A 17,740-nucleotide genomic window follows, 5' to 3' on the forward strand; every position below is an offset into this window, starting at 1 on the left:
ACTGAGTCACCAAGACAAAGTTGCTAGCTCCATTCAGTTAATTTTGTTCTTAAAAGTCATCCTCTCTTGAATAAAATCCATGTGGTTTGGTAGAGGTAAACTGGCATTCTGTCCATATAATCACATGGTGGTTTTTAAGTGTCAATATTACTGCAAGCTAATTCAGGATGCTAGTATTAAGAGGGTAGATTGGAAAATTGCCCCAGCACAGTCAGGGAGCAGGATTCCCTCTCTATTGAAGCAAATTGGCACAAGTACTCCCAAGCAGGTGGTTGGATGAGTGAGTTTTTTTGTAGTTCAACATATATTCCCACTCTGGCTCTTGAAGTGGGTGTCAGACAAAGACAGACAAGTGCCTAACTGGACAAGCCATGGAAGATCTCCCAGCTGAGTTGAAGGGAAGTTGATCAAGGAAAAAAGAGACTTCTGGTGCAAGGGAGTCCTGTGAAAAGAGAATAAGATGAATACTTGAAGGTTTTCTCAGTCTGAGGAGATATAGGAAAGCACTAGGAAGCACAATAAATTGCAGGTGGACAAAACATCAGTTCTTCACAGCACTCATGTTGAACATGAGGTTTAGGCTCCAATCTGCTTAGTGGTCCACCAGGGAGTCTTCATACTAGTTACAAGTCAGAGTCTTTATTTCCCGGAAGAAACCAACATGTCACCTAGCCTATAATAAATAAAAACTCAACAGGCAAGAGTAAACTTGGGCAGCACACAGAAAGCTCACTTTTGATAGTTTTCTGAGGTTTGCTGCAGCCCACTGAAAGCATTCCAAGTCAGAACTACCACAATCCAAAGACGAGTCTGCTGTCCCTGTAATTCAGAACAGAGAGGATCATAGGCCACAAAGACCAGAAGCTAAGCAAACTTCAGGGCTAGGCAAAGTACAAGTTCTACACAAGAGTGTCAGACAGCCATATGATTTAGAGATGGACATAGGTCCAGGCTTTCCCAGAAAATAGATGAGCCAGCACCTGTGGTTTGATGTCCATCCGTTAATGTCATTTGTGCAGAGATCTGCTGTACAGGGCATTATGTCCACATCAGACCATACCAGACCTGAAGACAAATCTGAAATGCCTTCCTAACATTAACCTCAAAGACAATTCAGCCTCAACCTTGACAAATTCTCAGACCTGAAAGATCAGCTTCAGCCAGAAAAAAATGAGCATGTTCAGGCCTCCAAACATTAACTTCCCTTTCATTTTCTATTTAGATTTAAAAATAAGTTCTCTGTGGAGAATGGTTGCTGTAGCAGCCCTTGTCAGTTCTGTCTTGAAGAGTTTAGTCAGTCTCAAAGATTACATTGGCTTTATGCCGGACTTGGAACTGGGCTGAGCTTGAGCCAGGCCTCGTAGTCATGAACAGTTTTATACCTGCAGAAATGAATGGACTGGGGGCTTGTGTGTGTTCATGTATGTGCTGAAAACATACCCTGACACAACAAATATAGGCTTAAGTTTATGAAAAATATCTGGTATTAATTCTAAACAGTATATCCTTTCCTTATTATTTGCCTTTGGGTTTTTCAATTTTATCAAATCTCAAGTTCACTGAGACAGGACTCACCTTTTTTGGTGTTGTTGTTGTTGTCAATGTAACACAAGTATCCTAGAATGTGGCAAGAACAGGGCAAAGGTGAAATATTTCTGATGTCTTTTGTCAAAAAACTGGGCTCACACTCTATATTTTACAAAATCTGATAAACCTTCAGCTGTGCAATACTGCCTGCTCTGAAAGCAACAGCTGGAGTCCTGGCTCCACTGCAATCAAAGGGAGCCTTGTTTCTGATTTCCTGGGACCAGAATACACAATGAATTTCTGTGTGTAAATCTTTGCAGGCCTGGATCCTAAAAAATTTACGTGAAAGGATGTACTACTTTCCATAAGCCATAAATTTAGATCAATATATTTATATTAAAAATACCAGCTTTCCGTGCAGTTAAGTTTAAAGAAAAAGTATTCTACTGCCAGAAAGTCCTAAATGTATCGTAAAGCTTCCCACTGTAAAAAAAAAAATTATAATTGTGTTATTACTGTCACTGTAATCAATCCCATCTATTTCCTTTAGTAAAGAGATGTAAGGCTTCAGTCTGGATATCAAATATTTATGGAAGACATATTAAAAGAAAGAACTTCAAACTGAGCCATGAGGGACACCATACTGAAGTTATGCAGAAAAGATTACTTGGTATTTGTTTACATCTTAAAACTCTGCCTACATATACTTCAGCCTGTGTGATTCCTTGACTCACCTTCAAGATTTTGCACAGCCCACTGTGCATACCTAGCTTTGATATTAGCAAGCTCAAACTCCAAAGTTTTTGAAAATACAAGTCATCCAAAGAAAATTTACACCAACATTTGGATTATTTAGTATTACCAGCAAAGCTATGTGGCTCAGTTCAAGTAGTTCTTTTTTACAGTTCATCTTTTCGATTTCTACCTGAGTCAAAACTGTCATTTGTACAGTACTGTAAGTTAATGTATAGATAGAGGGTAATGTAGTCTGAACTGTAAGGTATATAGATCTTAAGTTAAACAAGATTAAGTTCTAGCAAAATAGGTGATTGATGTATTACACAAAGTGGAGCTGCTGGTAGAAGTTAACTTAAGGGGTTATAGGGTAAATAAAAATACCGGAACTGTTCCCAGAAAGAGTTTAATCAAAATATTACTATCATGAAAATGGCCATATTTTTGAAATAATATGTATGACCATGAGACTATATGTTTTGTTTTCAGATAAAGTGATAAATCCAATGTGGTTACACGCATGAGCCTTGGCTTGGCAGCTGACATATTGTAAAGTTAGGCCCCCCTCAAGAATCATAACTAGTTTCAAGGCAACATGATTATGCTAATAGCAAAGTGATAGAATCTTGCACAATAGCGTGTGTGACTTGTGCAACTGGCCTGGTACACTAGATTTTACTGAATACCAAACATCTTAAGTATTTGTGGAATATCTTTTATCATTTCCAGGCAGTAAGTGAAGAATTTAATGGAAGTGGTCTTTAGCAACTGAAATGCAAAAGATGTTGTAAGCTATATTTTGGCATTTATTGTGTATTTTAAAAAGTCAGCATCCTATTAAGGCGGAGAAGCGCTATTGTTATTATATGAAAAATGAGGAACTAAGACAGGAGACAATTAAGTGACTGCCTACAATGTGATAGCTCAGCCATTTCCTCAGAAAAAAGACTTTTCTGACACCAGTATGTTTCTTCACCGTTACTATGCATGCACACTTAATCTGCACTGAGGATAAGTCATAAACTGAAGAGCTACCAGGCAGATAACTCTGTTTCACAGCAGCAAGGAGCCCTGTTAGAAACCCTTCAGGGCGCTTCAGTGCCCAAGGTTGGGAATGATTACAGCCCCCAGACCTCCTGTATGTACAGTTATTGCCGATGTATCCCATCAGCAAAAGTCCTGTGCACAACACGCTAGCAACCATCATAAGGAAAGCTTCTGCTGCCCTTGGAGGTGTGCATCATTGGCATGGAGAGCTGTTAGCTACAGAGCCAGATCTTGTTATGTATTAGACCAGACTCTTTTGCAGGGTGTGCTAAAGCCAAGGAAAGATTACCTGCCCTTGCTTTATGTCAGTGCAGTGGTACAGGAAATGCCATGGCATTACATAGAAGAAACAGGACTGTTTCCATCATGGCTGCATCTTTTGCTGCTTCCTTGTATAACCAGCGCTCTGACAATATTCCTGGAGGGCAGAAAATTATCTCCACAAGAACAAAAAGGTTTTGTTCTCCTTTCTCTTTTGCTTTGCTTTTCCAAATTTCTGCAACATTCTGGTTTCTCAGTCTCAACTAAGCTACAATTTTCTAGTAAGGATTTCCCAAATCACTGATTTTTAATAAGAGCAGCCTGAACAAAAGTGGGTGGGGTAGAGAGATGTAATTACATAGCAGCAAATGCAAAATAATATCCCATTTTACTAGGATAAGATATATCTTCTAATTTTATAGCCAAAATAAAATAAGAAAGTATAAATCAGAAGCTATTGGTACTGGTTTATTGAAAAGGAGAAGACAAAGGGAGAGTATATGTTAACCAGTTAGTCTCTCAGCATTGTTCTGAGATTACCCAGAGCTAGACTGAAGCCACAAGGCACCTAGACAGAAAGAAATGCAGAAATGGTAAACTGCTAGCGTCCAGTACTCCTTCTCAAATATTCACTTACACAATGAATATACTTCACATTCTAACTCTAAGAAGAGTTGGGTACCCTGCAGCAACTCTTGTAGAAATTCAAAAAGAGACCAACCTGAGAGTGAGGGAAGGATTCATAGTCCCATTTAAGTTAGGTTGCACAGAGCAAGCCTCTGCTTGTGTCTCCATCTGTTTGTTTCTATTACATATATACAAAGCCTTAGGCCAGACACTGTCTTTCAACTACATTTGCATTATGCAGGAAACATCTCTGCTCATTAAATCTATTGGGTTTTAAAGCACAAGCTTTGGCATAGCACCAAAATATTTGTATGATCATTAGCTTAAAAAAAGCCAAAATTTTAGAAAACCCCTCAAACATCTATTTGAAGTCAACTAATTCACCTCCTTCTGCAAAACACAGGGAAACAAATTCAGCCCTGATACAAATATGTAAACATCTCACTGACTTCATTGGCCATTCAGCTTAGCTGTATCAAATCTGAATTAGGCCTTAGGTCTGAAACTGTCTTGTCTGCTCTTGCCATCTGTCTTCCTTTGCTAACCTAATTCCTTATTAAACAGTGTGTCCTTACTGAGTGTAAACCTATTCTACTGGTCCTTTCTCTGCAACAAACACTGCTAGAGGCTAAAATTCCTGAAAGTTATGACTACTTTGACTGCCTCTGCCTCTAGATGCTATGAGAGCTTCCTTTAAGGTGGTCTGAAATTCAGACTGTGAATTAAAAATTCCTGAGCATTCAATCTTTTTGCTGTCATATCCTAGATATTTAAAATTACTAAGCTGTTTAACAAGCCGTAATTTATAACAGTTCAGTTCTTGGGCTCTCTGTCATGGTAGTTCACACATGTGCAGATGATGAGGGTGCTACACAGAATAAAAAAAATAAAACAAACAAACAAACATGAGCAACAAAAAAAAAAAAAAACAACAAAAACCAAAACAAACCCAGACAGACAAATGTATCCATGTTAACAAACCAATGGATAATAGATTTAGAAAATATATTAAAGGGACAAGGCAGAGGCACATTAAGTGACATCCCTGATCTAGTAATTGTGATACTGGAGAAACTACAGGGGATACAGACTGCTACAGCAGTTCTCCCTGTGTGAAGCTTCTTCCTGCGGCTGTCAAAAACAGTTTTTTCAGTCCAGTAGGGCATTTCTTGTGTTCTTAGAAACTGTCTTTTACTCATTATGTTCTCAGAAAATAATTGTGGAAAATCCAAACAACCTACCTGTACTGTTAAAATAAATTAAGCATAACAGTTATTTTTATCTGTTATTTGTGAAGAGACTTGTGAAGAGTTTTATCTGTTTTATCTGTTACATTGTGAAGCAACTATTTGAATAGTCTGAATAAGGGAAGAGGCAGTCAGTCACAAAGTTCCTTTATATTCAGGCTGAACTATTCACAAATTGAGAGCTGAGGATCAAGTAATTTGATTGTTATTTAAAGAGGAAGGAAAATAAAAAAGAGGAAAAAAGCAACCAACAAACAAAACCCAAAATCATCAAGCATCATCTCTCTTCTTTATTCTTTATGCTGCACAATATCATGTTCCATGCAAGACTTAATATTAAAGTACAGTGGTTCTTTCAAAAAGAGGCTTTCTAACACACTTCTAATTTCTAAAAATCTCACAAGAAATGTAGGTTGCTACATTTCAGCAGGAATGGTTTAAATAAGCAACCTGACATTTGGGGGCTTACCCTGAAACCTTCTGAAATTTCCTGCTCTTTGTTTGTTTTCAGAGCTGGATTTTCTGTCTACAGGGCAGGCTGCCTCTTTAAGGTCTTATTTTTAAATTCTTATAAAAGTAAGTAATAACTCTAGCACTGAAGCAATAAGTATTTGAGTTACAAATACAAGCAATAAGTATTTGAGTAATACAAAAGGTAATTTAAACCCTGATGTAATTTTAAGCCTTCTTCATGCTCTATTCCACTGCTATTACAGGTTTATTGTCAAGATGGGAGCTGCACAAAATTATTATTGCTACTCTGGTACAGGCTTTATGCTGCTTTTTCCTCAAGATGATAGCTAATTCACTTAGGAAGCCACTTTACTCAATCAGCACTATTCGGTGTTCACGCTAAGGAGGAAGGGAGGGAACAAAAGGAACGGGACAGGTAAAGAGACATGAAATTACAGTACAAAATCTACATTTTAAAAGAAGGTGAATTTTGCTTATTACAACCCTAGAATACCCCCAGCTAGGCTCAGGGCTCGAGCTCTGGAAAAACTCCATAGTTGCATGTATTGTTCATGCATCAGTTTCAAATTTGGTGCAGCCTGCACCGATGGACTGCCTCATTATGCAGGGAAACCTCTCACACCATGGACCTGCCTTGCATGTGACTTCTGGGCCAGCAGGCAATGCGGGTGCTGTAAATGAATGTGACTCCAAAAACGTTAAAACCAAGCATAGCTATCCAAAGTGAAGCATCAGCCTTTACTGTGTTTTGATATACTCTGGAATGCAAGTGCTTAAAGACTTTCATTACCTTAGAAATATTTTTAATTTTGAATTTAGACAATGCATGTCATAGGACAGATAAACAGCTGAGAGAGAATAAGTAGAACTGAGCTGATCATTTCCACAGGCCAGCAGGAGAAAACCAGATTTTTCCTACTGACTTTGGATTGTGACATAGCTGTTTGTTCTATACTTGACAAGCCATGTTTAGCATACCACAGTCACAAGAGTCAGAGTTTTTGAATTGCATCAGCAGGGCACATTTTAAGGAGCGCATGTTGTGACTTTGAGGAAGTGAGAGAGGACAAAGTCCATTGGGAATACATGGCTGGCCTATGCACCTCTAGGAAATACAGACAGAAAGTACCTCTTTAATCTCTGGTATGTTTGCTTATCTGGAGGCTTAAAGGTTTGACTAATGTGCAGGGCTTCTGTTTCTGGATGACGTCTTTGGAAAGTTATTTCAAGTTAGCCCATCTCTCTGCAAAGGGACTTAAAAGTAACAGAAGGGTTAGAATGTATGGAGCTCACAGCTGGTAATAGCACAGCTGACAGCCTCTGGATGAGAATAAAGGGACAAACAAATAACGTGGATGTCAATGTGGGAATCTTCTATAGACCTCCTAGCCAGGACAATAATGCAACAAATTATTTGAGGAACTAAGGAACAATTCCAAGTCAACTGCTTTTGTCCTTTCATGGCAACTTAAATTTGCCAAAAGTTAACTGAGAGCTTCATACAGATTGTACAACTCAGGCTGGAGGATTCCTAGAAAACCTGGATGACAACTATATAGAGCAGATCCTAAGGGAAGTAACTCAAAGATGCCTTCCTGCGTCTGCTGCTTGTCAACAGAGCGGATCTCATGAGCAAAGTGGAGTTGAGTTGACATCTTGGCCACAATGATTATGAAGCATCTAGTTGCTGTCATGAGGAAAAGTGCCAGCAAAACCTCAGCTCTGGACATGAGGAGAACAAACTTCAGGCCACTTAGGGCACTAGTGGCTAAAGTCCCCTGGGAAAATGCTTTTGCTGGTGGCCGGGTCTATCACTGCTGGTGACTTTTCAAACATCACCCACTAAGGGCATAGGAGAGGCAATTCCCAAGTGCTGGAAGTCAAGCAGAAAAGGCAGAAGGCCAGCTTGCCTGAACAGGGACCTTCTCTTGGAAATGAGGCAAAAAAATAATGTATATACAGAGTGGAAGCAAATTCAGGTGATATGAGAAGAACAGAGGTATGTTGTTTGCCACTGTAGGGACAAAATTTGTATGGCCAAAGCCCAAATGGAGTTGAAGCTGGCCAGAAATGTGGGTGGGAATAAAAAGAGTTTTAACAATTATATTAATGGCAAAAAGCAGTGTAGAAATAACATTGCCCCATTACAGAATGAGAATGGTCACCTCATCAGTGTCAACAGAGACATAGACAAGGCAGAGGTGCTTAATGCATTCTTTGCTTCTGTCTTCAACACGTGAAGGACCAAGAGGGTCTCAATGCCTGGAGGACCGTAACTAAGAGAATGTTCAACTCCCAGTCAAACCTGAAATTGTGCAGGATCTGCTGCTCCAGCTAGATCCCTACAAATCAACGGGGCCTGATGACATTCATCCAAGAATCCTCTGAGTACTGGCTGATGTAATTTCAAAAACTTTCTTGTTGATTTTTGAGCAGTCTTGGGAATCCAGAGAGATCCCAGCTGACTGGAATTGATGAATGTTATTCAAATTATCAAGAAAGAGGACCCCAAAAACTACAGACTTGTCAGTCTCACTTCAATGCCTGGTAAAGTTGTGGAAAAGATTGTTCTGGGAAGTATTGAAAAAAATACCTGAAGAACAGTGCAGTCACTGGTCACAGCTAGCCATCATGGCTTCATGAGGGGAAAGTCCTGCTTCTAAAATCTGATTTCCTTTCATGACAAGATAGCCCAACTAGCTGATCAAGGGAAGCCAGTTGATGTAATCTTTCTGGATTTCTGTAAGGCCTTTGATGCTGCCTCTTACAGGATCCTTCTGCACAAACTGTCCAGCTCGTGTCTGGGTAAACAAATTATGTGATGAGTGAGCAGCTGGCTCAGGGGTCAGGCACAAAGGGTTACAGTGAATGGGGAGACATCAGACGGGTGACCTGTCACTGGGGGTTCCACAGGGCTCCAACCTCAGCCCTGTGCTCTTTGTCTTCATAAATGGCTGGGACTCAGGACTGGAAGGGATACTGAGTTCACAGATGATACAAAACCAGGAGGAGCAGCTGACTCCCTCAAAGGCAGGCAGGCCCTGCAGAGAGACCTTGACAAATGAGAGGACTGGGCAGGCACCAGCTGTATAAAATTCAACAAGGGAAAGTGCTGGATTCTGCACCTGGGATGAGGCAACCCTGGGTGTACAGACAGACAAACAAATGACAGGCTGGAAAGCAGAAATGAGTGCAGGAAAGGAACCTGGGGGTCCTGGTTGAAGTTGAACATGAGCCAGCAGTGTTCTGGCAGCCAAGAAGCTCAAACATGTCCTGGGGTGCATCAGACACAGCATCACAGCTGGGAAAGGGAGGGGATTGTCCTGTTCTGCTCTGCACTGGGGCAGCCTCACCTCGAGTTCTGGGGGCAGTTTTGGGTGCCACAACACAAAAAAGACATTGAGCTGTTAGAGAGTGGCTCAAGGAGGGTCACAAGGATGGTGAAGGGTCTGGAGGTGAAGCCGTGTGAGGAGTAGCTGAGGTCACTTGGTCTGTTCAGCTGGGAGGAGAGTGAGGGGAGACCTCACTGCAGATACAACTTCTTGTGAGGGTAAGAGGAGGGGCAGCACTGATCTCTTCTCTGTGGCGACAGTGACAGGACCCAAGGGAATGGCCTGAAGCTGTGTTAGGGGAGGTTTGGGTTGGATATTAGGATTAAGATTCATCGCCAGGGTGTTAGGCCACTGGAACAGGCTCCCCAGGAAACTGGTCACAGTCCAGCCTGACAGAGCTCGAGAAGTTTGGACAATGCTCTCAGGCATGTGATATGACTCTTGGGAAGGGAGCTGTACAGGGCCAAGAGTTGAATTGAATGACCCTTGTGGATCCCTGTTGCCCAACTCTTTTGAAAGTTGTAAAGTTCTTCTAAAAGTTTTCTATGCCTTCTTACGTTTACGTATTTCTACATGAGTACTCATGCACTATCATATAAATAATGATTGGTTTCTATTCTTCTTTGTGGGAGGAGAGAATTGATAGACTATTGGTTTGACCAGTGTGCTTGGAGAGGTGGCAATTTCATCCTCCAATCCACTGTCATTTTTGGAATTCTATATGTTGCGGAGTGAGATACAAACTTCCTCTTTTTTCCCTCTTTTGCATCTAGTGTGCATGTGTGAGTTATTTTGTGTTGTAGTGCAACAGATGCCTTCCAACTCAGCTTATTCTGTGATTCTGTGAAGTGTTGGTTATTGCATATTTCTCATAATGCCCTAAGTATTATCTGGAAGGTGATGGATATGGCATACTTTGACATAACACATTAACTTATGCTCAGGCCTGAAATATTAAAACTTCTAGGTGAAAATCATAGCCCAGTATCATGAAACCAAAATCATAATTTATTTCCTTTTTAGTTTGTCTTTTGCTTCTAAAGCAATTGATCTCTTCCTCTAGTAGGGAGTCAAGAAATCCTTTACTGAAGTCTCTAAAAGAGTATGGCTTTAATAAGAAACATGACTGGAGTTTTCACCAGCAAGTCATGCCTCTTTTGAATGGTGTGGCTGGGAAATGAAACATTTCACTAGCTATTTTAACTGGGGAGTTGATCTGTGAATAACTGAGAAGGATATACCATATCTGGGTATTATGTTTGCTAGTGAAAACAAGTAGTACTTTGAAAGCAAACATTATAATTTTTTCTAATTTTATATAATTTTCTAAGATTATCCACAGAGGCCAGAGGTTGTGCATCTTCTCTAATTGAGCAGTAACTTACTCTGTAAGTACCCCCTCTGAAATCACTGAAACTGACTACCACGTGGCACAGCTAAGCTTAGGTGAAGACATGTATCTTCGTCCTTTTATGTCTGGATTTTATCTCTGATGTCCTTTTGTCAAAAGTCAGATTATATTAACCTTACATCATCAGTAATTTTAGTATGATTACACATTTACTAATTCTGTTCAATGCTCTGGATCTCTTCTTGTATATAGTAGATCTACCCTCAAATTTGGGTGAACAAATACATGGCCTGAAAGGATACACTCTCCTGGACTGCATGGCTTTCCAGCACTGTCATGGCTCATGCCATGATGACACCAATTCACCTGCACCTTCCAACTCTCATGTGCCAGGTCTAGCAAGATTTGACTCTACCATTGCAGAATTTACAGGTTTTGCATTAACATGTGTGCCTAGTACAAATGTAGGATTGGATAGGATTCTTTCATATCTTCACAACAAAAGAAGACAGTGACAAGGCATTAATTAATACCATTTCCATTCAGGCAAAACTGGTAGTTTGACTTTGCCATAAACTATGGATACAAATTTTTCTATCAGAAAAATTGCACATTTCTTCAAAACAACTGACAGTACAATCTTAACTCAAAAGTATGCAAAACTGGAGATCAAACATTAGACCACTCCAGATAGTCTGGGCTACATCTGCCTCACTGCAGTCTGGCCCTTAACCACCACAAAATAATTGGGCATATAAACCCTCTCTCAGTGTTCTCAGGGGTTTTCCTATTGCTTTGTCAAAAACTGAACTAGTTCTTCATGGTTTTATGCTATAAACCTCCTTGTTTTACTAGTTTAATTCATGGATAACTGTGAAAATCTGGGAATATGACATTTTTTTACCAGCATGGAACAGGGCTGCTCAGAAAAAGTTATACCTGTTTATTCCTAAATCACCTTAAGAGAGCCTAGCATTTTTACAAGATCTCCAAATGCAAACCAGATTCAAAATGTCACCTCCTAGGAGACCATGAGGTGTGAAAGGGAAATTGATGGCAGTAGTTTCTCTCATAAACACTCTATTACCTGCAGCTAAATGTCAGCAGAGTATGTTTGTCCCATCCCCTCTGCAGTTATGCCATCTGATATATATAAGGTTTACCCTCTTGAGTCAAATTGTTTTTTCACAGGGAAAAAGTAGATAAGCATAATTGGAAAGTCAGCTAAAGACATAGTTAGCTGAAAAATGGAGATTGCTTTCCTGCCCTTCCCAGGAGGTGCACTGCAAAGACACAGATATTTACTTCAGAAGTACTATTCGATACTAGTGGGTAATGTCCTGTCTGTTGCTAAAAGTCAACAAAGAGAAAAGTAGGCTTAACTGCACAGGTCACTTTTGACTATTGCAGATGCATCCACAACATCTTCTGCAAACATATGAAGCATTCCCAACCACTGGTAGATACAACTACAGATCTAATTCAGGAAATCTAAAAATTAATCACAAAAATATTCCTTGTCTATATCAGAAGAATGCAAACCAATCATTTATATGACAGTGCATGAGAACTCCAGCAGAAATATATAAACATAAGTAGGCAAGGTCAGCATGAGGAAAAGAGGAGATAAGCTGTCTGACTTAGCAGCTAAAGGAATTTGACATAGCTTTTGCAGTCCTTTCTGTTGGCTATGATGAGAAGGTTAGAACTTTGTCTTCATGGTTATTTACACACATGCATTTCCTGGGGCCAAGAAGTCCTTTATACAGGTGCAGCAAGGTTAGCACCACAAGCTGTCTTCTCCCCTGTACTACAGATGCTCTTTCAGTGCTGTTTCTGTAAGCAATGGCTTTTCTTTCTCCTCACAGGGAATGGTTATCAGTAGCGCATAATCTTTCTACTACCTTCTGCTTTCTTTCTGTGGTTAGGTTTAAGATATCATGATTAAAAAGAACTTTCATTACATCACTTGTGCTTCCTTGCTTCATATAATTCAAGGAGTTCTCTGCTAATTTTAAATTCTTGTTCAAGGCAATGAATTCAGCATTTGGCTGCACTTCTGTCACACACAGGAACTAACTCTGAACAAAGCTGGGAGCCTATCTGTTCTTTTAATGATAGAATATCACTCTTCTTATCTGGTTATTCCAAATAAAGGAATGCACTCCAAGGTAAATTATTATAAGCAAGAGAAAGAGAATTCACAGTTTTTTTCCCCCCTTATTCATGCTTCCAAATTCATGTCAGAGTTTTAGCCTGTGTTTTGCAGACATTTTCTCTGTCAAAAATTTTAGTGGTTCTCAGTCGCTTCCATCAAAAGTTCTTCATGGTGATCAAGATTGCTGGGACTGGGAGCTATTTTCTAAGCAACATTACAATCTTATTCTCCTAGAATAGCTTTAAACTTAGAGATGGTCTATACTTAAGGTTTATTTTCAAAATATATGTAGATTATGGTTCTGAGGGCATTTTGATTGCTTCACAGCAGAAATTATGAACTTCATTGCACACTTGCAGCAATTTTGTGGTGCTAGAACTAACTATTAAATGGTTTTTTCCCACAGAGCTAAATCTATGAGAAAATGCACACAAGATCTGAATCAACAGTAGTCCATCACAGCTGGTCACTAGAAACTATGTTGGTAGGTAGAAAATCCTTGTTAAAAGAAGTAAAGGACAGGTATTGACACTGGTATTGCATGACCTTGTAGTGAATAGCTGAAGATATAACTGGTCTTCCAAGCCACCATCACTTCCCCCACAACTGAAACATGCAAAAACCATGTCAAGAGTATGGTGAGGCTGGGCTAGCTCAAATCACTCCTGAAACCCTGATCTGAAGGGAGTTAATCCATCTCAGTGATGGAGATCTGTGCAATGGCTTTAATTGCTCTGCCGGATGAAAATCTTCTTAGGTGTTTTCCAAAATGGTGCCAGACATCTGCATCTAAAACATGCACTTGAATTTTGCAGATTGAGACTTTGACATTTATTCTTAGTACAGATGCAGCACGGTGTCTCTGGCATGATCACAAACCAACCAGCAATCTGGTGGATGGATGTCACTCTGGAAGGATGTCACTGGCCAAGGCTCCTTTTTCTTGTGGCATAAGTAAGCGTGATTTCCCTCCTCCTAGTACAAGTAGGGAGATTTTTGTCTTATTTGTATTTAAGTACAAAATACATCCCAGTGTGAAAGCTGAAAAAAGGGAAACCATTTAGAAAGGAAAGGCAAATCAGCAAAAGAGAATTATGTTATTAGCTCTATAACCTGGGCATTCAACCCAGTTAATAACATGACAATCAGATACAGAAAAACACATTATGTGAGCTAGTATGCTTCAGACAATTGCTATGAGACACATCAAAAAGAAGTGGTACCTACAGCACTCTCTGCAATAGTTTTTCTAAGACTTAAGTTTTTATGAAATAGAGTATAAATTTTTTTCTTAACTCTTAGAGCTCTCAAAATATGATTAAAAGGGTAAGAAATTTTCCCTACTGTTGTTTCAAAATATAGCAAGCATGCAATGACTCAACATAGCATTAATTGAAGTGCAAAAAACAGATAAATGAGTGGTTTTCTTCACCACTGAAGTTGTGCCTTTTTCTTCCTGTGACCTCTCCCAATCTGAATGCCAGGAAACCACCAAGCCATTTAGTGGTTTAATAAATAAACCTGTCAGCACTCTTGCTAGAAGATTTTTCCTAGACTGTCTTTTTTTTTCCTCCCTCTTCTTCTTTGAGGATATTATTTTTCTGAAGACCTTCTATTAATCACAGGAATCAATGGTGACAAACTCGGCTTTGTAGTGCAACATGGCATCTGCCTGCTGGCTGAGCTGGGCACTGCCAAGACATCAACATGAGGATATAGTCGATCTTTCGTCTTAAATGACAAGTCCTTGGTAGCTGAAAGAAAGCAGACTGAGATACAGTAGGAATTCCTGTGATCCAAGTCAAGTGAAAATAGTTGCTCTAATAAATTGCCTCCTTGACCTGTTCAAAACCAAGTTAAATGATGATCCAGGATTTATGCAGTTTGAGCTAATCTGTTCCCTTCCAGTCTAAACAGGGCAGGAGAAACTCTGGTGAACAGCCAATAGATCCGGGATACAAGCACCCTGCAAAGGGGAGAAAAGAACAATCTAGGAGTAATAGTTTGTGCTTTTGGGACACGTATACAATGTTCCTTAGCTTTGAAAATGACTAGAAGTGCTCCCACAAGCAAACTGTCTCAGTGAAAGAGAAGAAACCAATTCATCTGCATGCAAGCAGATTGGTCAGACAAAAATTTGGTTGATTTGGTCAGACAAAAATTACTATCTTGGGAGAAATGAAGAAAGCTTGATTTTGTTTTCCTGGTAAATATTCTTAAGTGCTTTATCTGCCTTTTCCTTGGAGGAGACACATATTTGCACTAAAACTGTTCTCTGATTCAGCTTCTGTAATGCTACAACCTGCTCCTTTACTGAACCAATTCCTTTGACATGAGGATGTAGGCTGCCAGATTTTGGATGGATAGAGACTGCATCAGTGTTAATGGCTGTATGGCATAGATTTGGAGTTGTTTTCTGACAGTTTAACAACACAGCAATGGAGTCTGTATGCTGAAAACACAGAGCTCTCTGTCAATAAAACAAGTATCAAAACTAAAATCCTAAGTCTGTAGTTCCTGGATTTTCTAAGAGAGTTTTGGGTCACTGCAGAAGTTTACATACTTTAGTAGTTGAATTGCACCTTAAAGTTTCCCTTCTCTTCTATCTTCTGTGGAAGTAGAACAGAAACTCAAAGTGCTTGGGAGACTGAGACTCTGGAGCAAGGATCCCTGAGATGAGTGTGGTGCCTCCAGGCAAAAGCTAGCCCAATCAGAGTTGCTTCCCTGTAGTCACAGTGCTAACCATCAAGAACTGTGATTCAGGAACAGGCAGATAAACTGTTCCCTTTTTTGTTGAGAGCAATGAGTGGGTGTGCACAGCAGTTTTCCAGAATCCTCATCAGTGCCTTTCTTTTCCATCCATATTTTGCACATTCACTGCCAAATAATCATCAGGAACTACTGGACTTTTTCACAAATTTCATCCTTCCTTGACTATATCTGTTCCTTTCTCTACTAGATGCTATTAATTTGAGAGCCCAAATTAATTCTAATTATCTGCACCTTGATTTCTCTCCCAAATCTGCATGGATATATCACTTAAGGAAAAACTTTTAGTTCAGCTTCATTCCTGTAGTATTATTTGGTCGTTTTTATTGCAAAACTCCTGTCATCTATCAAACCCTATTCACAGTTGAAATGAACAACAGATAAAAGGAAACAAAGAAGTCAGCACAGTGCTGCACAGAAGTGGAGCTAACATGCACAGAGATGGATGAAAAGCCACTGAGCCCCAAGAGTGCTGATGGAGCTGCCCTGCAGCTGTTCTGGTTGAGTTACTTCATCACTGTTGTACAGATGATTACAAATGTAAAGACTTAGCTATGCTAATGGCAGCAAGGAACTGGTACTATCTAGGCCTTTATAACGTGTCCATGGATGTGAACAAGCTTGGATTTTTTTTTTTAATCCAAGGGTGATTATGAAGTTGCCATGTTCTTCATGTAAATCAACTCTGAGGTCAATGCTGTAGCAGATATGGCCTATCACCAAAAACAGTGAGGGATGAAGTCTACTCATGATACTTATTTATTTTATGAGATGTGTAGGAAATATATAATTTCCTTATACATGTTACTTTCTCAGACTTCCATGACTTTTTTCTAGCAAGGTACATTTATTACCACTGTAATACTCTCTCCTTAATCTTTCAAGTGTGTTACATTAATGGGGAATATGTCTTACAAGTGGAGAACTTGAGACAATACCAGTGCCTTCCAAGGGGCATGCAGAATGCTAGTTGTGGCACAAGTGTGAAATTAGGTAACCCACATTTCCACTGAGCATCCTAGTCACGAGGCTACACTTTCTGGCTGGGCTTAGGCTGCACATACATCAGCATTTCATCAGAGAGGAGTAGTATGGTTTTTTGTGAACTCTTCCCTCTCTCCTCTACCACATTTGCAGTTGATTCAGATACGGAGTGATTCACACTACAGATGTACTGTTGACTCACATTAAAGAGTGCTTTTGGAGGAAACCAAACTAGAAACGTTGCTGCAGGGTCATATTAAATACTTTTCAAACCATAGCATAAACATAAATATTCAAATCAAGTAGCATTCCTTATGACAATATGGTAACATTCACTCTAAGGAATCAGACTAAATCTAGCCTGATATTAAATCCTGGAAGTATTTATAATATATAGACTTAGATATTTCAGTACCAACTGTTCCCATCCTCTGCTCGAGTCTGACAGCTACAAGGTAATGCAGAGGCATCTATTCAACAAAACGTGAAAAGGTTTCACAATTCCAAATACATTGCAGAAAAAGATGCACAAAAGCTTGGGTATGAAGGGAAGTTTTAGTGAAACTATTAAAAAAGGTACATAGATCTTTTTCACATCTGGTTTTGGAAAGCAGGAGAGCATACAGTTATCGGTAGACAATCAAAAACCCATTATGCTGTAATGTTATATATAGATATATAAAAAGAAGGACCCGTTTGGCCTGAGATTAACATGAATGAAGCTATCAAAGAGAACTGGAAAGAAAAAAAAAATCAGAAAAAAATAACTCAGAGCAGAATAAACTGGTTGCTTTTTCTGCAGCCTCATTTCCAAAGCAGCAGTTCTCTATGGAACCCCTTAGAGCACAGACATGAATGAAAGAAGGGATCAACCCTATGGTGAAGTCATAGGATTAGAGTTCTGACTTTGTTGATTGTTTCGGAGTGTGGGGAACACAAGAAAAAATATCTCAATTCCATTACCACTCACATTGGTCTTAATGCAGTTCTCAAGCCTTCCTGAGTGCTGTCTATTGGCTCTGTGGACTACATGGACAACATAGCTCAGCAGGTAGGAAGAGGAAGGGTCAGCTCCAGAGAACCTGTGCTGGAAAAAGTTAAAAGCATTTTCAGGTTTTTTTAATATTCTTCTCCCAGAGCAAAAGGAGTCTAACTGAAGCTGCAACCAGCCAATATTGTTAGAAGAAAAGATGAAAGTCTGTAGTGAAAGTCTCTCTCAACTACAGCT

The 17,740-nt window shown here is 39.6% G+C and overlaps 1 protein-coding gene and 1 long non-coding RNA gene across 8 annotated transcripts in view; one reads left to right on the forward strand and one right to left on the reverse strand.

Moving 5' to 3' along the window:
* The window catches only part of PALM2AKAP2 (PALM2 and AKAP2 fusion), a 272,907-nt gene that overhangs the window by 140,609 nt on the left and 114,558 nt on the right, over positions 1–17,740 (forward strand). The window lies entirely within an intron of this gene.
* LOC140682037 (uncharacterized) overlaps positions 4,026–17,740 on the reverse strand; it is a 28,729-nt gene continuing 15,014 nt past the window's right edge. Inside the window, exons 2-3 of the long non-coding RNA XR_012053274.1 lie at positions 17,483–17,599; positions 4,026–4,138 (exon numbers count right to left, since the gene is read on the reverse strand). This is a non-coding gene — a long non-coding RNA (uncharacterized lncRNA). The remainder of the gene's footprint in view (positions 4,139–17,482; positions 17,600–17,740) is intronic.

The sequence above is a fragment of the Taeniopygia guttata genome, chromosome Z (genome assembly GCF_048771995.1).
Source record: "Taeniopygia guttata chromosome Z, bTaeGut7.mat, whole genome shotgun sequence".
Taxonomy (NCBI): Eukaryota; Metazoa; Chordata; class Aves; order Passeriformes; family Estrildidae; genus Taeniopygia; species Taeniopygia guttata.